This window comes from Camellia sinensis, chromosome 9 (genome assembly GCF_055761805.1).
Source record: "Camellia sinensis isolate YWXY chromosome 9, ASM5576180v1, whole genome shotgun sequence".
NCBI lineage: Eukaryota > Viridiplantae > Streptophyta > Magnoliopsida > Ericales > Theaceae > Camellia > Camellia sinensis.
In genome coordinates, this window is record NC_138969.1 from 98,285,256 (window position 1) to 98,308,023 (window position 22,768).

The 22,768-nt window shown below is 36.8% G+C and overlaps 1 long non-coding RNA gene across 1 annotated transcript; it reads right to left on the minus strand.

Annotated features, from left to right (window-relative positions):
- Positions 1-1,153: 1,153 nt before the first annotated feature.
- On the minus strand, positions 1,154-6,025 carry LOC145798700 (uncharacterized). The gene is made up of 3 exons (XR_014340125.1): positions 5,887-6,025; positions 5,104-5,172; positions 1,154-1,292 (listed from the first exon to the last, which is right to left on the minus strand). It is a non-coding gene; the product is annotated as an uncharacterized LOC145798700 (long non-coding RNA).
- Between the last annotated feature and the right edge of the window lie 16,743 nt (positions 6,026-22,768).

Consider the following 22,768-nt stretch of genomic DNA (forward strand, 5'->3'; position numbering starts at 1 on the left):
CTCAAAGAATAAGCTGATTTCTGACTTCCACAAAGCTATAAGCTATAAGCTAAACCAAACACATCAAAATAGCTTAAATTAAACTGAAAGCTGAAATAAGCTGTAAATAATTTCTGCCAAACAGGCACAACCATACATACAATCCAATTATGTCAAGACATGATCTATGCAGCCTTACATGGCATATAAAAACTGTATAATATCTAAATAATCACATAACCTTGCATATTATTTTTCTTTTCCCTTTTATTTATTTTTTTCTTGATAAGTAGCACTAATTTATTTGTCCACATGGAAACACCCCATGTCAATTAGAAAAAACAAAAACAAAGCAATGCTCCTTAACAACAACAACAACAACAACAACAACAACAACAACAACAACAACAACAAAAGAGAGAGAGAGAGAGAGAGAGAGAGGAAAAAGGACCACACTTGTGCTGAAACAACTATCCCTAATCAGGTATTACAATCAGTCGAGAATAGAAAGCATTTTCACTTATCACAAAATCAACTGAGTATCAGCATTACATACATACAAACATATTCTAATTTTGTATTCCCAGCTGACTTTGAAAATTATTGTTTCTCACCTATGGCTAAAATAATATAAAAAAAATACAATTTATCCCCTCTTAAATTTCATATATGCCCTTAAATCTTTTATAACTCCCATTTTCTTTTTCATTTTTCAATAAAATCCTACAATTTGACCCCCTTTAAATGTTTATTTTGCTGAAAAATTACTTACACAATTTCACATCTCTCCCATCGATGATAATATTAGTAAGCACCATACGAATAATTAATACTAACTATTTCAATTACAAAATTGTGAACATAAAGAGTGACAAAACCTAACCTGTTTGTGAAAACGTATGATCTGAAAATGAAGGGTAACATCCTCCAACACCTCAATGAAGCACGTGACCTACACACCACCACCATCACCATTGTTGGAGTTGATAACCTCGGAGCTTCCATCTGAAGATGTTCCCCCTCCTCTGATTCCCAAGCCACCTACTCCTTCCACCACCACATCAACCGACACTTCTTCTACTCCCACCGCAAACCCACAACTATGCTTCGTCAACTCAACATCCAACCCTTCACTCCCCATTTTCACACACACTTCACGGAATTCGGAGCTTTTAATTGAGATGTTTTTAATGCATAAACTTGAATTTCACTGAGTTGGGATGAATTGTGCTAGGGTTTTGCGATTATGTCCTCGTTGCAGAGTATAGAGAGGCCGATGTATTTAGCGTGACTTATTGGAAAAGAAATGTTTCCTGCAAAAAAAAAAAAAAAAAAAAAAAAAATTTAAATAATGATATTAACATTTTTTTTTTATTATCATACTAATAAGAGTAAGAGCATCTCCAACGGTTCATCTTTTTTTTTATAATCAAATTTGAGTAAAAACTTTATTTGATATTAGTGAAATGGACTCGAAGAATATTATTGCTGAACTTAATAACGGAGATAAATTGGATGGAAACAACTATGATATCTGGCACAGGAAGGTTCAGTACCTTCTCAATGAGCAAGAGTTGCTCGACCATTTGACCAACATCATGGCCATTCCTAAGGCAAGGAACACAGCACAACATCGTCGTGACCACAATGCCTATGCAAACGGGTTTAAGAGGGATAGGAGTGTGCGCTTTACCTTGTTGAGCTGCATGAATTTGAGAAATTCCCAACTACCAAAGAAATGTGGGATCAATTGCGCTTAAAGTATGAAGGCATGACAGCAGCTAGGTTGCGTGCCCTTACATTGAAGTTCAATCAATTTGTGATGGACCCAAAACATACTATGGTTGAGCACCTTAAGGTGATGTCTACCATAATTAAAGAGAAGAAGGCAGCTGACAATGATCTCACTGATGAGCAACAGATTTTGTCAGTCATCAGATCCCTACTTGACCCTTCGTGGGGACGTGTGAAATTGGTGCTCACGCACAATGAGGGAATCAAAACTTTTGATGACATTTCTCGACACCTTGAGCTCAAGGCAGATGGCAAAGATGCAAACTGCTCTGCTACACTTGTCGCTAAAGCTGGAAAGCATAGGAGATACAAGCCTCAGCACAAATGACAACAAAAAAGAGTAGACAAGCAAAGGCTAAGAATCTGGCGCCAAGAGATGGCAGAGTAACCAAGCGTCGCAGTGGCAAGCGTGCTGGAAAGAATGATAGGTCCAAACTCAAATGCTATAACTGTTGATAAAAGGGTCACTTCACTCAAGAGTGTACTGAGCCGAAAAAGGTACACCTTATTACTAGCTGTCTAAATATATTTGTTTGTTCACATGTTTTTATTGATCACTCTCTCTTTGGTTGGATTGTAGACACGGGAGCAACCAAACATGTAGCTAGAGATCAGGCTAGATTTGTAGATTATCATCAGATACCAGTTGGTAGGAATTATATAATAGTGGGAAATGGAGCTTAAGAAGAAGTCTCAGGAGTTGGTAGCTTTCAGCTCAAGTTGCGTACTGGGGGCAACTTGCTCCTTCATGATGTGCTTTATGCACCCACTCAGTGTTTTGAAAAGCGCGCTAAGGCGCACGCCTAAGCTTAAGGCGAGGCAAGGCGCAGCTTTGCGCCTTAGGCATGGTGAGGCGAGGCAGCATAGGGGAAGCGCTGCCTAGGTGATGAGGCGAGCGCCTTATTACGAAGCGCAAGGCGAGCGCCTTGTGCGCCTCGGCTTTCTGTGTGGATACCCACATGGGATGAAATCACATTTACAGAATAAAATTTTCAAAACGTGAGTCAAAAGAGCAAAAACATTAAATTAAAAAAAAAAAAAACCTAGTGGAGAAGAAGAAGATGACGCGACAAGTACACGCCACGCAGGTTCTGCTCTCCTCTTCTTCTCTTCTCTGCTTCTCTTCTCTCTCTGCTTCTCTTCTCTCTCTGCTTCTTTTCTTCTCTTCTCTTCTCTTCTCTTCTTTCATCGTCTCCTCTCTCGCTTCTGTGTCTCTCGCGATCGCTCTCTCTCTCTCTCTCTCTCTCTCTCTCTTCTCTCCCTTTCTTTATCTTTGTGATTCATATATATATATATATAATATTATATAATACCTATTATATACTATTTTTTTTTTATCAGCACCTATTATATAATATATGATATATATTATACTTACAGATATTAGATAATATATAAAATATAATTGATTCATATATATATATATATATATATATATAATATTATACAATAGCTATTATATAATATATAATATACTTATAGATAATATGTAAAATATAATATATACTTATACATAGTAATAAAAAAAAATACACATATATACAAAATAAAATAAAAAAATGAACTGAAACACATTATTTAAAAAATATAATAAATAAATAAAATAATATATATATATTAAAAAAATTAATTGTTTTTTTTCTTCTTCTCTTCTTACTAAAAAAATTAATAATATACATATTAAATATTTGCTAATGTTGAAAATTGTGCTATATTAATATTTTGCTTAACTTCTATAACTTGCGCTTCGCTTTAGTGAGGCGCGCACCTCGACGCTTAGGCTCCAGGTGACCTTGGCGCCTCGATACGCCTAGAGCTTTTTAAAACACTACACCCACTATCCGATGTAACCTGCTTTCAGTTTCAGCATTTTTGAAGTTAGGTTTTTCTTTTCATTTTGAGGACATTAGTTTGTCAATTTATCTTGGTAGAACATTTTATGGTCATGGTAATTTGAGGGATGATTTCTTTATGTTAGATTTAGAATCATAATCGAATAATAATTCCCTTATTTGTGTAGCATCTTCTTCTTCTCACTACTACAAAATCATAAATAGATCACGGATTTTAAGTGTGATGTATGTTATTTAATCATGGATTTTTTATTTTGCCAAAGTGTGATTGTTCAGGGTCATTTTTTATCATACTTTTTGACCGTCATTAAAAGATAATTTCATCACATGTTTTGACCGTGATAATAAACATTTAGATCACGAATTTTAAGTGTGATCAATAACTAATAAAACCTGAGATTAATCCATGATTAATAGTGAGATAAGATCACAGTTATATGCATTTCTCATCACGATTAGTACATGTGATAAAAAAAAAAAGTTCGACCACAAAATGTGACTATCAATCACAACATATCAACCGTGATTAAAATCCAAACAAAACTAATATCTAAAATATAATCAATATTATTTGTACAAAAATTTCCTTTGAAACAAATTTCCTTTGAATCACAACATTGACCACATATGAATAGCTAATAATATCATATATTTCATAAATGAAAGTCTAATGTTGGAAAAATATATACAAAGAAAGTTCAGGAATAAAAGGTTTTTTAATGTGATTACACAATAAAAATCTCATTAAAAAAATGAAAAAAAAATTAAGAATAGGCCAATTAATAGGAAGAAAGGGAAAAAAATAATATATAGATGCAATATGGTATAATAGAACTTGGAATTCTTATAACAAGCGTAAAAAATAATTAGCAGAAATTGTAAGCAACTCTAGGAAAACGTATATAGATGCAAATGGTATAATATAAGAAGAAGAAGAAGAAGAAGAAGAAGAAGAAAAAAGGCCAGTTAATAGGAAAAAAAGTAATGATACATTATACATTCAACTTAGAAGCTGTGGATAAATGAACAATATAGATGTGGCAATCATATAAGCCTAATTAGATAAAGAACTCCAAAATCAACACCATTATATCCCACCCCCCAACCACCCCCCCCTCCCCCCCGGAAAAAAACGGCCCTTTGACAAAGAAACAAAAAGAGGAATCGCACAAGGAGAAAAGTAACGAGGGCTCCTGAAGATCAATTTCCTGGATGATTCCAAAACAAAGTAAAAAATGACAGATAAATCAATAGTTGCTAATTCTTAACCATATGGAGAACAAGACAACAATGTGTTAAGGCTATCACAACTCAAAATCAACAATATACCCTACAAAATAAATACTAAGCCAAACTTAGTTTAAGATGTTAGTGCTCGAACATCAACATTATTCACATTAGTGGCAGTTAAATAGATTAAGTTATAAGCAAAATATCAATAGATAGCACTCATGACAGGGCGAAAGAGAAAACTAACCAAAACTGGATCTCCTTTTGTTGAATTGACAATGGTGTTCATATGGGAAATAGCATTAGCCTTATCTTCCTGAAATGGTGAAAAATAATGAAGAAAAGTTAATGAATTATATGCTCAGTAAAGACTATTGAAACATTTAATATTACTGCAGCTACACTACATGAGAAACAGCTAGCAAGCAATATAGAGCACATATTGGGATTCAAGTTTACTCTTTGAAATGATATGAGCCTTTCCTGAATAAGTTGTGTTTGAATCCCAATATGTTTCCCAAGTAAGTTTAATGGATGAATCCCAAATTTTTCCCTGAGAAAGTTTAATATTTGATATGTTATATAGGTCTTCCCTCAATCTGCTCCTCGTGAATTTTATATAAGTAGTCAATTGCATTTTATTATCAATCCATTACTTGCATAAATCTTTTTTAAAAATAACTGAGTGAGGAAAGAAATGGGGCAATTTTATTTATTTATTTTTTTTTTGTTTTATCACTAAATTTTAAGGAATTAGAATACAAATCTACCATGTTTCAAAATGTGCATTCCCAACTGAAAATCACAATGAACTTTTCAGTAACTTTCGTCATCACTATAACAGTTTAGGGGTGTGAAAAATTAGGGATTTTTGTTGTATGAGAACAATAGTTTTTCTATGAATTTGGAGATTCAATCATAGATGACAAATTAGGTAAAATCATGTGGTTCTTATTCTCTACAAAGACAAATTTTTGAAAACTGAAGCATATATATATATATATATATATATATAAATAAATGTGTTCACCTTCGCAATGTTGTGTGAGGCTAAGATGGTGGCTACCGTAGTTGTTGCGATCGAGATGTAGACGAAGGGTCGCTAAGGAGGGAAGAGCAGCGACGGTGGTGAGGACTGTGGGTGTCGATGAAAAGGAAGAGGCAAAGTTTCTGCTGTGGTCGCGGTGGAGAAGTGAGAGAGAGAGCGAGGCACAGATTGTGCTGGGAGGAAATAGTAGGAAGTTTCCTGGTGGTAAACATAGGTCAAGTTAACCACCCATTAATCTTAGGACAGGACAAGTTTGGTAGGGCGCCGTTTGGGAACAGGCTAATTTAGTAATTTTTTGATTATTTGGCTAAAAAAGTAGGTAAAAAGAAACTTGTATGTTTGGGATGACTTTTTGGCTAATTACGAAAAGATGTGCAAAAAGTAGAGAGAAAAGAGAATCTTTGACTTTTTGGTATGAGTTGTTGGCTTTTTGGCTAATTTAGTAACTTTTTGACTAATTGGCTAAAATAGCCTCTTGCCAAACGAGGCCTAAGATGTCAAAAAGTTAAAAAATTATTCAAAAAATTAAAAAATTATCATTACTTATTAAAAGTCAAAAATTATGATTGCATAATTTTTAATTTTAATTTTTCTCTACATACTAATTTATATAATTTTTTAATACATATTTTCTCATAAAAAGTCAAAGAGTTAACCCAAACATTCATATTTTTTTTCTTAATTTTTTATTCTAAAAAGATAAAAAGTACATTTATTTAGGACATCTCAAACAACCCCTTACTAGCGGTCGGACACATGATGTGTGTGCAAATAAAAAAAATATTATTTTTTTAAAAAATAATTACACATCACAAACTTATTAAAAAAATAAATAAATAACACTTATAATTTTGATATAAATAAAATAAAATAATAGTATTCCTTTTAAAAACTATAAATCCAAGATTATTAGAATATTTATATTCAAATAGATTTGATATATACAAAGAAATATAAACAATTACATTGAATTTTTTTTTTATATAAACGAAGTAAAATAATAGTGAAATTTTTTCCCTAAGGAACTTGATAATATAATGAAACTTTTCATCTCTTTTTATTTTTTAATGAAGAAAATTAAAAGTACAATTAAATTAGTACACACAAAATACAAAAATACAAACCCAAGACTATTAAAATACTTACAATCAAAGTGATTTATACAACTGTAACAAAAAAAGAGATTTATACAAAAAAAAAAAAAAAAAAACCATAGCCAAAACCCAGAAAAACTATTTTTTTATAATTAAAAAAAAAACATTAAAAGCACTGGACACTCAAAAAAAAAGTTACGTGAACAAACAAATCAATTTTTTAAAGATAGAATTTATATATAAAAGCAAAATAAAATTTATATATAAAAACAAACAAAAGCTTAAAAAGGTGAAATAGGAACAAAAAAAATTGAATATAAGTTTTTTATAAAAAAAATAATATAAAAACATAAAAATACATAAAATAGAAAAATACAAACTCGACTCTTATAACACTTATAATCAAAGAAATTTTATAAAAAATTAAACAATTTTTTTATTTATACTAAGAATGGTCCCTATTTAAAACCCAATGCACCTCAGTCCTCTATGGTTTGATAAAGTTGAAAATGATACAAAATTAAACACATTTTAAAGTTAATTTAAGTTTTTAATGTAAGGTTGAAGAATCTATTAATATACACATTCATATATAGAAAAGGCAAGAGTACCAACATACATCATCCATTCTTACATACATATATAAATTGGTGGACCGTATACATGCATTAAAAAAAAAAAGAAAAGCAAATTGGCATTGAGCAAGCCTTCAGAGTAAGCGCCCTCAGCAGGAGACCTGCTCTCAATTGCAAAGATGTCATCTTTGTATCACAATAACAGTATAGTCTCCCCATCCTGAATTATCACGCACCGCTCTTCCTTCGACAACGCCGCCACTGGCACCACCAGTACCCAGTTCTTCCCCTCCTCATCACTCACTTCGCCTCTGCCGCCACCTCCCTTGTCCTCGGCCACTGAGGCTTCAGTAGCCTTACACGTAATTTTACGGAGAGAGATTGGGGATGAAATCAAAATTAATGGATTTACTGGGTAGGCGGTTAAGTGGCGCAACGGCAGCAATAGCGGTAGTTTCCGGCAATGCGGCGGCGAAGGGAGAAAGAGGACTCCGAAAGTGAGCTTTGGGGATGCAGTGGCCATGGATTACTTGGGGGTGGTAGAGAGGGAAAGCTTTGAGCCAAGAAATGTGAGAACAAAGAGAGAGAGAGAGAGAGAGTCAGAGAGGGGAAGAAAAAGGAAATTGTATTGGGTAGTTGATTAAGGAAGAAAGTGGCAAACGTGGGATATATTTTTTTTTTTTTCAAATCACATAAATTCCACGTGGTAGCATTGGTAGAGGTTTCAAGAGACCAAATTCAAGCCTCACTTAATATAATAGTATAGATGATGGATTGATCTTGACGATTGTAACCAATTATAAATATAAACACTTTTAAAAATAGTGTTGTTTTTATAGAGATATAAAAATAAAATTAAAAAATATATATATATCCAATTACATTTATATAAAAATTGTGATTAAAAAATATATATAATCAAATTTATTTGGAAGGTAAGATTAAAAATAAATATTATCTCATTTAATTAGATTAATTGTGATTAAAATATCATTCTAATTTTTTTAATCATACTTCTACTAAAAGTGAGATTTTTTAATTCCTCGTGTGTAATCTTTAAGCATTATTGTAGCAGTGAAAATACATATTTAACTCAAAAAAATTGAAAATTTGTATATTTTTCAATTTAACTCCGATTAAAGCCTATTTTATATCAATAAAAAGCTTATGGAGACTACAATCTAAATATGTAAATTTCATTTACAAAAAACGAAATTTCATTTTTTGTTTTTGAGTACCAAAAAATCTGCTTTATGCAAAAAATACATATTTAACTCAAAAAATTTGAAAAATCATATATTTTTCAATTTAACTCCGATTAAAACCTATTTTATATCAATAAAAATCTTATGGAGAGTACAATCTAAATATGTCAATTTCATTTACAAAAAGCGAAATTTAATTTCTGTTTTTGGGTACCAAAAAATCTGATGTATGCAAAAAATACATATTTGACTCAAAAAATTTGAAAAATCATATATTTTTCAATTTAACTCCGATTAAAGCCTATTTTATATCAATGAAAAGCTTATGGAGAGTACAATCTAAATATGTCAATTTCATTTACAAAAAATGAAATTTTATTTTCTATTTTTGAGTACCAAAAAATTTGCTGTATGTGCGTTCTCCAAAAAAAAACTTTGAATATGCCATAATATAAAACAATATTAATGATACATCAATCTAATAGTATAAACAATAAACAAATCAATGTCATACTAATCAAGAGGCGAAAACAAGCAATAGGCGGAAAAGAGTTAGTAATATGCTGTGATAAAGAATCAACAACCTTGTCAATTTGGAGTGTGTGCTCCTGTAGGAAAAATATGAAATAATAATTAGTGGAATAAACGGATTCAGACATAACTGTCACGTTCAAACCGAATCCATAGATCATGTGGGTAATCACATGCCTCTATTGATGTCTTCGAATAATTCCTAGCAGTAGAGTAGAACTACTAGTGAACTACCACACTATTCACACTACTAGTGAACTACCCACACTATTCATAGTACAAAGGCGGAATGGTTTATGGGAAGAGAGAACGTATCGTTTTTTTGTTGTATGAAATACAGAACCCAAAATCCGTTTATGTAGGAGAGTTAAGAGACTCATAGGATAGACGTATTATCCCAGATAATATCTATCACATATTAATAATTATTATCTAATATATTGACAATTATCCATATCAAGATTATCTCATATCTTAAAATGTAATCTATTATTTTATTTGGATCTCTCCTAATCGGGTCATGCCACCATGGGCAACCCAATTAGGTTTGAATTCTAAACTCGACCCAATTTCCAACAGCTCCATAAGGGAAACTCTAGTAGCCTCTCTATTGACGTGAGTTTGCAACAAGAAGGACTTGTAATTCAAACTTTCAGATCTTACTGTGTGGGTGTTTTTCCACCTAAGGTAACCTATATTTTTCTAACAGTAATATCAGAGCATTTTACTAACACAGCATATTAATAAACATTTTACTAAATAAATATCGTCAATTAAACTACTAAAAGCACAAAAATGAAGCTAGTAATATGCTGTGATAGAGAATCAAAAAATATCCTAGAAAAATAATTGGAAGCAAAAAATATAGCGATTTCGGTTTTGACCCATCACTTATTGTATTCCGGACTTGGGTTGGTATGGTTTAGAATGGTTATCCATATCTTGTTTCACTTGTCTCCTCTCTATCTTGCTTATCGGGTTGTATTTGTGCGTTTGGAACAGGTTAGTTACTTGTTTTTCCAAGCCTGTGATGCCCAGATTTTGGCTCTTCCGCTAGAGCGGGCATTCTTGTGCTCGAGTGGGCTTCACAACTTTTGCTCCTCCGCTTGAGCGGCCATTCTTGTGCTCAGGCGAGATATGTCAACTCTCAGTATTTTCTTTTGCAAGTCTGCAAATACTAGGAGAGTGCATTGGACGCTCAAGTGTCCAGTCCCACACTCGAGTGGGGTCCTTCGTCTACAAAACTTCTAGAAATGTGTATTTCATGCACGAGCATAACTTTCCACGCTCGAGTGGGCCTTTGTGTCTAACGCTCGAGCGTCATTTTCTACGCTCGAGCGCACTACGTGTATAACTGTCCGTGAAGATGACATCTTGAATCACTTTTTCTTCTTTCTCTCTTTCTCAAACTTCCCAAAAAATCTAGATCCACACATTCTCTCTCTAAAACTCACATTCTCTCTAAGATTTCATCTAGATCCGTTGGGATTTCCACCCTAGTGTCTTTGAGAAAAAGCTAGAGTACCTCAAGATCTACATTTTGATCCGAATAGAAGTGGGTTTCGGTGTTCTTGGAGTTTCTCTATTGTTTGGCTCATCTTCTTCCTTTGAGGTAGGGATTTTTCTACACTCTCATACGGTTTTTAGCTTTGTTATTTGTTATTGTGTAACAATGGTGGGATTTGGGTGGGATTTGACCAAACCTAGGGTTTGGGGATGAAATGTAAAAGAAGAGTTTTTGGTAAATATGAAATAAATGAGTTTGGGGACTGAAAATATGTTCCTGTTGTGTCGAAATAGTAGATTTTGGTACTTGGATTGGGTATTTAGAAAAAGTGGATTTTTGCCCTAATTGAATCAAATTGTTAATTTGTATAAATGATTGAAATTGGCATTAAAAATGTGAAATTGGATGATCTTTGATATAAATTGTGAAATTGAATATGTATTACTTTACACTTTTGGAAGTTTGGAATAAACTATCTATTTGAGATCAAATATCTGTTTAGATATAACTATATTAGGCTATCGGTGGAGGATAGCTTTGATTGTTGTAGAAATTGCATGTGGATTAGGTGAATTGAAACTAATCTTTTGATTGGTTGTCATTGAATATGGCCGTGTTTAAATACATTGTATATGTATGTTTGTTTGGGAGGAGAAAGGAGATGTACTCCACGTATGACTATATGTTTAAATACATAGTATATGTATGTTTGTTTAGGAGCAGAAAAGGGATGGACTACATTGTTTGGGAGGAGAAAGGGGATGGACTCCATTATAATTAAGTTGGCCGGAGTGTCTTGGGTGAAAGTCCCGAAATTATACATGGATGCCTAGCCCGTGAATGAAATATTCGTAAAATGGCAATTGTAGTGCTTGTATAGCCTACCTTTACATGGGTCCCGTTTGATGGCTGTTCGCGAACGAAATATCCGTGAAATGGAAGTTTGAAGTGTTTTATGCATATGTGTTGTATGATTTGAAAATTATTGAGTTGTAGCATCAGTTCGGTTGTTGAGAAATAACCAAATTGACTCATGAATTGAGACAAATATGTGAATGGAATATGAAATGAAAGTAAACGAATTAAGACTTGGAATTGATATCTTATGAGTATATAAAGTTGTGAAAAGTTTCAACACAAACATTGTTTATGCATTTTGTTTTTATATCTCTACAAAACTTCATATATTGTGTTAGATGATTCCTACTGGGTTATGGCTCACCCTATTTGGGAAAAACATTTTCAGGTAATGATGGAATGCCTCCACCAAGGCAATAGCGTTGGAGAGATTTTCGGGAGCAAGAGCTTCTTATTTTGATTATATATTTTTGTAAAGTCAAGGGCATAAGATGTAATGAGCGAAGCTCACTTTTATTGTAACTAAGCCAAGGCTTGGAAAAGTGTAAGCCAATAGGGCACTTATTTATGTTAAACTTTCTTTTATATCATTAACTTCATGAAATGAACGGATTATTTACTCTTATTTATGTTACTAATTATGTATGCTTCTTAGTTGCACGAAGCGGGAGCGGGGGCGGGAGCGTGGAAACGTGGCCACTTAGAGGAGTCGTAAATTAGGAGCGCTTATATATTATTTTTATTAATTATATTTTATTTATTATAATAAATAATGAATAATAAATTATGTTCAAATAAATAAAAAATAAAAATTAGATCTTTTATTTTATAAATTTTTTAACCTTTTTTTTTTATTATATATGATTTAAATAGATTTCTTTTAAATAATTAGATGATTTATTTTATTTATTATATGTTAAAAAGTTAGGAATAATAAATTTTAATAAATAATTTTTTATTTTAGACAGAAGAATTATATTATCAATGACAGATTATATTATATATGATAAATATTATATTATATTATATATATATATGATAAATTATATTTATATTATATAATATAAAACGGAGAGGGAGAGGGAGAGGGAGAGGGAGAGGGAGGGAGAACAGAGATTGTGAGAGAGAGAGAGAGAGGGAGAACAAAGACGAGAGAGGGAGACGAACAGAGAGACGAAGCAAACAGAGACGAGAGAGGGAGACGGAGAGAAAGACGAAGCAAACAGAGGCAAAGAGAAACGAAGAGGAGATCAAGACTGAGAGAAGAGAGAGCGACAAAGACAGTCGAGATCGACCGTGAGAGAAGGTCTCAGCCCTATTCGCAATTCGTTCGCATTAGAAGCGCGATTCTCTCGTATTAGAAGCGCAATTCTTGTGCGATTCTTCATTGGAAGCGCAAAATCGCGCTTCTTCCTCAGAAGCGTGAGTCCCTTCCACGATTCCTGCTACTAAGGTATGCTTTAGATCATATTTATTGTGTATTTTGGGGGCATTATAACTTGGTATCAGAGTGTACCGGGTTTGAATACTTTGGGTACATGGGGAGTGGTTAGTATCGTAATGGGTTTGTCTCGCTCGCTATAGACTTAAGTGTGAACGATATGTGCTTATGTGATAACATGCTTATGTGATTATTTGGGTATGGGATTAAATTTCTAGGACGTTGATTGGGTCTACGGGTTTCTAGGAGTCTTGTTAGAAAGGCACTTGATCACTGCTATTTCTAATTGGAACTCTAGCAATGCCCCGGAACGGTCATTATTCGAAGATGAAATTCGTATGTGTTTACGTGATTATGTGCTTATGTGGAGTGAATTACTGTTGTCCAATGTATTAGGACATAAGTGAGTTAGCTTCGACACATTTGTGAATGTGCTAATCTCTTTGTCACTTTCATTAGGATATCAGGACGTGGTCATGGAGGTAGGCGTGGTAGGCCTAGGAGGCACGAAATGCCTATACCAGATGAAATTTCGGCACAGAAAGAGGGAGTTGGTCAGTCCAATGAGGCCGAACCAGTAGGTCAACAGGCCATGGGCACCTTAGCCCGCAAAATGGGCGGAGCATTGAGGAAATCTATGGACATTCTCAGAGCAGAGAATCAAGTCCAGGCCCAGATAGCTGAAACAGGGCCATGTTTTCTAAAGAGAGAGTTCCTCTGGTCGAATTCGGATGATTTTTTGGGTGATCCCAATGAGCCATTGAAAACAGATGAGTGGCTAGAACAGATGGTGAAGACTTTTGAGATGCTCGGCATCGAAGTGGAGGCTTGAGAGTGACCCTGGCATCCTTCCAGTTGAAGGGAGACGCAGGTCAGTGGTGGAAGTATGCGCGGGGACGCATTGGAAGCACTTAGGAGGCTTTCGTTGACGCCTTCCAGGAGAAGTTTTTGCCTCCCACAATTAGGGAGAAGTAAAGAGATCAGTTTTTGCAGCTCAAACAGTTGAACACACCAGTGGCCGAGTTTGAGGCCACCTTCACTAGTCTCTCTAGGTTTGCACTAGAGTTAGTGACGACTGAAGAGCGCCGTTGTCTGGAGTTTGAGAAGAGGCTGAGGATCGGGCTCATGTTCAAGGTGGCTAGATCTATGATTAGGGACTATGGATGCCTTGTGGAGGCAGTGGCCCATCTTGAGACTATCATGCAGACCGAGGAGGAAAGGATGGGGTCTCCAAGAGAAGTCAGGATAGCCAGGGGGACGGTAAGAAGCAGAGAAGTTCTAAACCTCAGCAGTACTCAGCAGTCCCAAGGAGTACAGTCGAGGTCAACTTTTCCAATGCCGAGTTTGGGTTTTGGGAGAGGTGGTCAAAGTAATGTGACTTGCTTCAAATGTGGTCAGTTGGACCACAAGTCTCTAGCTTGCCTGCAGAGAGGAGGGCAGCAAGCAACTTCGTCTTCGGCTCGTTCTCAGGGCCAGAGTCAGAATAGAAGGCAGCCGCCCACTTGTTACTAGTGTGGGCAGGCGGGGCACCTGAAGAGGTCTTGCCCACAGTTGGGTGGCATATCTGGTGTGTCTGGTTCGAAGTAGACACAGAGTCACCAGCTAGCACCGTCTACGCAGGCCTCGAGGGCCAATCAGGGAGCCTCTTCAGCTCAGTCAGTGCATTAGGCGTATGTTCCAAGGGGTGAGCAGGTTGAGCAGAGACCTACAGGGCGTGTGTATGCAGTTACAGCGCCAGATATTGTACCTACTCCATCTGTAGTGAAAGGTACCTTCTTGTTTTGCAATTCAGTTGCTAATGTGTTGATTGATACGGGTACATCACATTCATTTATTTCGTCTGCATTTACATCGATTTTGGGGTTGGAGTTGGCACAGTTAGCATCTCCTACTTGTGTAGAGTCACCTATTGGTGGTGAGGTTATCTTGAAACATGGGCGTCGGGGTTGTAATATAGAGGTCGTCGGTAATCGACTTCCGTTTGCATTTGTTTCACTTGATATGACTAGTTTTGATTTTTTTTTGGGTATGGACTGGTTATCGCCATACCGGACTGTTATAGATTGCTACCGTCAGAGGGTTACTATATGTACCTTGAGCGGTGATCGCTTTTATTTCTTGAGGGACTGGGTAGATAGAGTTTTATCACCCGTATATGATCCGCGTGGGTGGAGTGAACTCAGTTGTCTCCTTGCTAACTTCTTGAGTGGTGAGTGTGACGAAGTCCGAGTTGAGTTGCCAAGGGTAATTTGTGAATACCCGGATGTCTTTCCCGAAGATCTTGTTAGTTTACCACCTCACCGAGAGATCGAGTTCTCTATTGATCTAGTGTCTGGCACGTCACCGATTTCTATGGCACTGTATTGATTTGCACCTGCTGAGTTGAGTGACTTGAAAGTTCAACTCCAGGAGTTATTAGATAAGGGTTTTATCCGCCCTAGCACTTCACCTTGGGAAGCGCCGTCCCTCTTTGCTAAAAAGAAAGACGGAGCCTTGCGACTTTGCATTGATTACCGAAAATTAAACCGGGTTACTGTTAAGAACAAGAACCTAATGTCTCATATAGATGATTTGTTCAATCAGTTGAAGGGGTCTTGTTGTTTCTCTAAGATAGACCTGAGGTCGGGTTATCATCAATTGTGGGTAAGGAAGGAGGATATCTCGAAGACGGCCTTCCATACGCGGTATGGCCATTATTAGTTCCTAGTAATGTCTTTTGAGCTAACCAATGCTCCAGCTATGTTTATAGATTTGATGAATCGGGTCTTTTGTGAGTTTCTAGACCATTTCGTGGTCATCTTTGTGGACAACATTCTGATTTGCTCACGGTCCGAGGAGGAAAACGAGGAACACTTATGAGTAATGCTTGAATTGCTTAGAGCCCATAAACTGTATGCTAAATTTGGGAAATGTGAGTTTTGGCTGAAAGAGGTTAAGTTCTTAGGCCACGCGGTATCCGGGGAAGGGGTGACTGTAGATTCATCCAAGATAGAGGCAATACAAGATTAGGCACAACCTAAGAATGCTTTTGAGATTCGTAGTTTCTTGGGGTTGGCCGGGTATTACTGTTGGTTCGTGAAGGATTTCTCTAGGCTAGCCTCACCTTTGATTAGACTGACGAGAAAGGGAGTTAAGTTTGTGTGGAATGAGACTTGTGAGAAGTCATTCCAAGAGCTTAAGGTTAGCCTTACCATTGCTCCAGTCTTGATTATTCCGAAGAGGGGTTTGGGTTATTCAATTTATTATGATGCCTCACGAGAAGGTTTGGGTTGTGTGTTGATGCAAGAAGGGAAGGTAGTAGCCTATGGCTCACGGCAGTTGAAAACACACGAGAGGAATTACCCTACTCATGACTTAGAGTTAGCAGCAGTGATATTTGTCTTAAAGATTTGGAGGCACTATTTGTATGGGGAGAAATTTGAGATATTCTCTGATCACAAGAGTCTGAAGTATCTGTTTACACATAAAGACTTAAATTTGAGGTAGAGGAGGTGGATAGAATTCATAGAGAACTATGATTTTGAATTACATTATCATCCTAGGAAGGCCAATGTTGTGGCCGACGCATTGAGTGAGAAATCTATTAGTAACATAGCTTGTATTTCCATCCGAGAATAGGAGATGTTGGGTACTTTTAATGAGTTTGACTTGCACCTGGGCGAGTTTGTTGAGTCTGCAGTCTTGTTTTCAGTAATTGCACAACCTACACTTGTGAACCGAGTGTTAGAAACGCAGAGGGGTGATCTTGAGGTAGAAACCATCAGGGAGAAGATCTCCAGTGGAAAGGTAGAAAGAGGCTTGATTGTATATCCTGACCAGAGTGTGAGATACCGAGATCATTTGTTCATGCCGGAGTCTTACTGAGAGAAAGTACTCCGAGTGTCACGACCCCAAACCGCCCCTAGTAGTTTGGTGCCGTGATGGCCAGTAATCCGAGATTACCGAAGGCCAACTTTCAAAAAATTTACTCAATCAGAATATAATAAACGGGGCTCACGAATGCGGAAGCAATAAATCAAAATACAAGTGGTCCATAAGAGCAATGCGTAAGTCCAATGAAATGGCATACATCTTTAAAAAGCTTTACAATTTGAATACAACAAAGTAAAATACGTATTACATCTTGATCAAAAGGCTTCTCGAGCCGACATATACAAAATACAGTGAATACAAGCCAAGAAGCATGATTTCCAAGATTCGCCGACATAAAAGAAATGACATCGCCGACGTGAATACAAAACAAAGCCGACAAAATCATGGATCCAAAACAAGCTTTCAAAAACACATTCTAGGCGTCGCCGACGTCCTGCTCATCACCTACATATATATAGAGAGGGTGAGCTTGGATACTCAGTGAATGGTACAAATAATAAAGGTTTTGCATGAATATAGCCGGAGTCTTTCCAAAACAAAACATGCCCAAAAACCATACGGATATTAGCCGAGATCCTTTCAGAACAAAACACATCAAAACTTTATCAAAACAAGAGATGAACCGTATTCATCTAACAAGTCTTACAAGTCTCAAGGGATGCTTACTGGCATCGGCAAAACATAAATCAAGCTTTCCGAACAAACAAGTCCACACGGTAAACCGTCAGTGGCAAAACAAGAGACTGCATGATCCGTAATCGATTAGTCAAAGGTACTGCGAAAGTTTATAGTCCTCCAGCACAAGGGACTTGTGTTACTTAAGCCCGTAGCTCTTTTTAACACGATGGTCTTGTGTTACTTAGGCCCGTAGCCCGCTTTAACACAATAGTCTTTCCAAGAAAGGACCGTATCCTTTTACACTTAGTGCTGTGAAAGTTTAGAGTCCTCCAGCACAAGGGACTTTTCAAGGATGACATCAAAACAAAGCTTATACTTAATACATCAAAACAGAGCTATTCATTCATGCTTAACAAATATTTTCGTCAAAACAAAGCAAAGCAAGATTTATCAAACAGTATAACATAGCTTTATTAAAAGCACCACTCACTTAGATTTTCTCGGGTGTAGGCTCAAAGCAAAGATCAAGGACCTACAATCACATGGCAATCACATTCTCAAAACAAGCTTTATGTGCATGCAAATGATCCCGACATTCTCACCAGGTCCAAGTCAATAACAAAGAAAAACATGTTGGGAGTTTAAACACTGCTCCCGTCTCATGAAAACACACTGGGTACCAATCAGGTCTTTGCCGAGGTCCTACACCTCCTTGCCGGGGTGTGGTCCTGATGGCCTCATTCAAAAGCAAAGTCGGGAAAACCTGGGTTTCCCTTTGAAGAACATGAAGAACATGATCATGAAGAAGATGAATGCAAAGATCATAACTTGTTACAAAAATAAGAGATTTCATGCCATGAGTTCAAAACATGGACCTGGGTACCCATACAAGAAGATCATGCAGGAACAAACACAAAACATGGTTCTGGTTCCAAACTTTCGGATCAAAACGAGACTTTTCTTCAAGAACACATAAATACCATCTTTCTCTTCTGAAACCAACTTCAAATCGATGCATGACATGCAAAACAGATTCGATCATGCAATGCAGCTAGATGATCAATAAGAGCAACAAGAGTAGGTTAAGATTCTAACCTCAAAACTCGAATCCAACGGTTCAAACCTCGAAGATCAAGCTTGGAAGATCTATTCTCACTCAAGAACTTCTCCTCCTTTCTCTAGAGCTTCTCTCTCTAAAGGCAAAGATTTGAGACGAAATGATTTGTTTCTTGGTCTGCCGGCTATCTTAACAATCAGCTCGGACACGTGGCGCTACTGGGTTGGTTCAACTCAAAAGGTGACTGATTGATAAGACAAGTCTATGACAAAGCGTATTCAACAAGCTAGACGGCAAGACATATCGGCAAGTAATGACATCGGCTTAAGTCAAAGCTTCGGCAACAGTGTAACAAAGACATCAGCTAGGGAAGACGACACTTGACTAAGCTGTGCCACACCTTGGCCGGGGTGTGCCACACCTCGGTCTAGGCCATACCTGCCCAAGGACAATGATCACTAAGTGCAAAACATCTCGGCAAACATGCCCGGGGTGAAGAAGGGGGTCGACCAAATGGTTCCAAACAGTTCTAAGTACAAAGGTTCAGAGGTGAACTAAGCTCAAGATGACCTCGGCTACACACCAAGCAAGGAACAAAATCATGCAAGCAATACTTAAACAAAACAAGGCAAGGCAAAACTTGCAAACAACATAACAAGACGAGATCATGCATGAATGTATGCAAGTTTGACAAGAGTAAGGTGAGGGTTGCTACACCGAGAGTTTCATCATTCACGCCTTGCGGTGCATTCGGGAGGCACAAAGATGTATCATGATTTGAGTCGCCAGTTTTGGTGGAGATATATGAAGAAGGATGTAGCCGTGTTTGTATCAAAGTGCCTTACTTGTCAGCAAGTGAAGGCCGAGCATCGGAGGCCAGCGGGTCTGTTGTAACCCTTGCTTATAGCCGAGTGGAAGTGAGAGCATGTCATGATGGATTTTGTTGTGGGTTTTTCAAGGACTCAACGGGGTAGTGATGTCATTTGGGTGGTAGTTAACTGGTTAACCAAGTCTGCACATTTCATAACTATGCGTGTAGGCGATTCAGTAGACTATCTTGCCGACCTGTACATTAGGGACATAGTGAGGTTACACGGAGTCCCTATGACAATTGTTTCGGATAGAGATCCGCGTTTCACAGCCCGATTGTGGCAGAGTTTGCAGAGTGCCTTGGGCACTAGATTGACCTTTAGTACTACATATCATCCTCAGTCTAACGGGCAATCCGAGCGTACCATTTAGATCCTTGAGGATATGCTCTGAGGTTGTATGCTTGATTTCAAGGGTTCGTGGAAGAGGCACTTGTCCTTAGTGGAGTTTGCCTATAATAACAGCTTTCAATCGAGTATTGGCATGGCACCGCTTGAGGCCTTGTATGGCCGACCGTGTATATCCCTGGTATGTTGGGCTGAGGTGGGTGATGCACCTTTGTTAGGCCCAAATTTGGTGTGAGAAACGACGGAGAAAGTGGCACTTATCCATAAGAGGTTGGTTATGGTTCAGAGTCGCCAAAAAAGTTATGCCGACCATAGGATGAGACCTTTATCTTTTGAGGTGGGAAATCATGTCTTTCTGAAGATATCACCTAAACGAGGTTTGATGAGATTTGGAAATAGTAGGAAGTTATCTCCTCGATTTAATGGCCCTTTTGAGATCCTTGATCGGATTGTGGAGGTTGCTTACTGTTTGGTGTTACTGCCACAGCTTTCCGGGGTTCATGACGTGTTTTATATTAGTATGCTTCAGAAATATGAGCCGGATTCATCGCATGTATTGGATTGGACCGACTTAGAGATAGATGAGGATGCCTCGTATGAGGAGAGACCAATGATAGTCTTGGATAGACGGGATCACGTCTTGCAAGGCAAGACAATCCCCTTAGTAAAAGTGTTGTGGAAACATCACGGAGTTGAGAAAGCAACTTGGGAACGTGAATTGGAAGTCTGAGAGAAATATCTGGACTTGTTTGTTGATGCCTAAACATGCACTGAGATTTTGATTATGGTAATGAAAAATATAAGCATTGCATATGTTTTAGATTATGTGAACATTGTATATATTATGGGTATTTTGGAAATATGTATTCAATATAAACATTGCTTATGTTTGAGGATATGGAGTATCATATGTATTGTATCACTTTTGGAAGCATTGTATATGCTATGTTTAAAAATAAATAAATAAATAAATAAATTTGAAAACTTGCATCTTGTTTTAAACATTGCAAATGTTTGGAATTTGTAAAATGTACTTTCAATGTGGGGCTTGTGTATCGAGTCGATGGGAATGGATGACTGGAGAATGAGTCATGGTGATGAACTTGTAAGAATAAACCTGGTTGTGAATGGTTTAGTTGTGATTTTGAACTTGATTTGTAATTTTGGGGACGAAATTCCTTAAGGGGGAAAGGTTATAGCGATTCCGGTTTTGACCCATCACTTATTATATTCCGGACTTGGGTTGGTATGGTTTAGAATTGTTATCCATATCTTGTTTCAGTTGTCTCCCCTCTATCTTGCTTATCGGGTTGTATTTGTGCATTTGGAACAGGTTGGTTGCTTGTTTTTCCAAGCTTGTGATGCCCAGATTTTGGCTCTTCTGCTCGAGTGGGCATTCTTGCGCTTGAGCGGGCTTCACAACTTTTGCTCCTCCGCTTGAGCGGCCACTCTTGCGCTCGGGCGAGATCTGTTAACTCTCAATATTTTCTTTTGCAGGTCTACAAATACTGGGAGAGTGCATCGGACGCTCGAGCGTCTAGTCCCAAGCTTGAGTGGGGTCCTTCGTCTGCAAAACTTCTAGAAATGTGTATTTCACGCTCGAGCGTAACTTTCCACGCTCGAGCGGGCCTTTATGTCTGACGCTCAAGCATCATTTTTCACATTCGAACAGACTACATGTATAACAGTTCGTGAAGATGACATCTTGAATGACTTTTTATTCTCTCTCTCTCTCTCAAACTTCCCAAAAAACCTAGATCCACACATTCTCTCTAAGATTTCATCTAGATCCGTTGGGATTTCCACCCTAGTGTCTTTGAGAAAAAGCTAGAGCACCTCAACATCTACATTTTGATCCGAACAGAAGTGGGTTTCGGTGTTCTTGGAGTTTCTCTCTTGTTTAGCTCATCTTTTTCCTTTGAGGTAGGGATTTTTCTACACTCTTATATGATTTTTAGATTAATTATTTGTTATTATGTAACAATGGTGAGATTTGAGAATAGTTTGACTAAACCTAGAGTTTGGGGGTGAAATGTAAAATAGGGGTTTTTGGTAAATATGAAATAAATGAGTTTTGGGACTGAAAATATGATCGTGTTGTGTCAAAATGGTAAATTTTGGTACTTGGATTGGGTACTTGGAAAAAGGGGGTTTTTTCCCTAATTGAATCAAATTGTTAATTTGTATAAATGATTGAAATTGGCATTGAAAATGTAAAATTGGATGATCTTTGATATAATTGTGAAATTGAATATGTATTACTTCACACCTTTGGAAGTTTGGAATAAACTATCTATTTGAGATCGAATATCTGTTTAGATATAACTGTATTGGACTATCGGTGGAGGATAGCTTTGATTGTTGTAGAAATTGCATGTGGATTAGGTGAATTGAAACTAATCTTTTGATGGATGTCATCGAATATGGCCATGTTTAAATACATTGTATATGCATGTTTGTTTGGGAGGAGAAAGGGGACGTACTCCACGTGTGACTATATGTTTTAATACATTGTATATGTATGTTTGTTTGGGAGGAGAAAGGGAATGGACTCCATTATAATTAAGTTGGTCAGAGTGTCCTGGGTGAGAGTCCCGAAATTATACATGGGTGCCTAGCCGCAGACGAAATATCCGCAAAATGGCAATTGTAATGCTTACATAGCCTACCTTTACATGGGTCTCGTTTAACGGTTGCCTGAGAACGAAATATCCGTGAAATGGAAGTTTTGAAGTGTTTTATGCATATGTGTTGTATGATTTGAAAATTATTGAGTTGTAGCCTCAGTTCGATTATAGAAAAATAACGAAATTGACTCATGAATTGAGACAGATAAGTGAACGGAATATGAATTGAAAGTAAATGGATTAAGACATCGAATTGATATC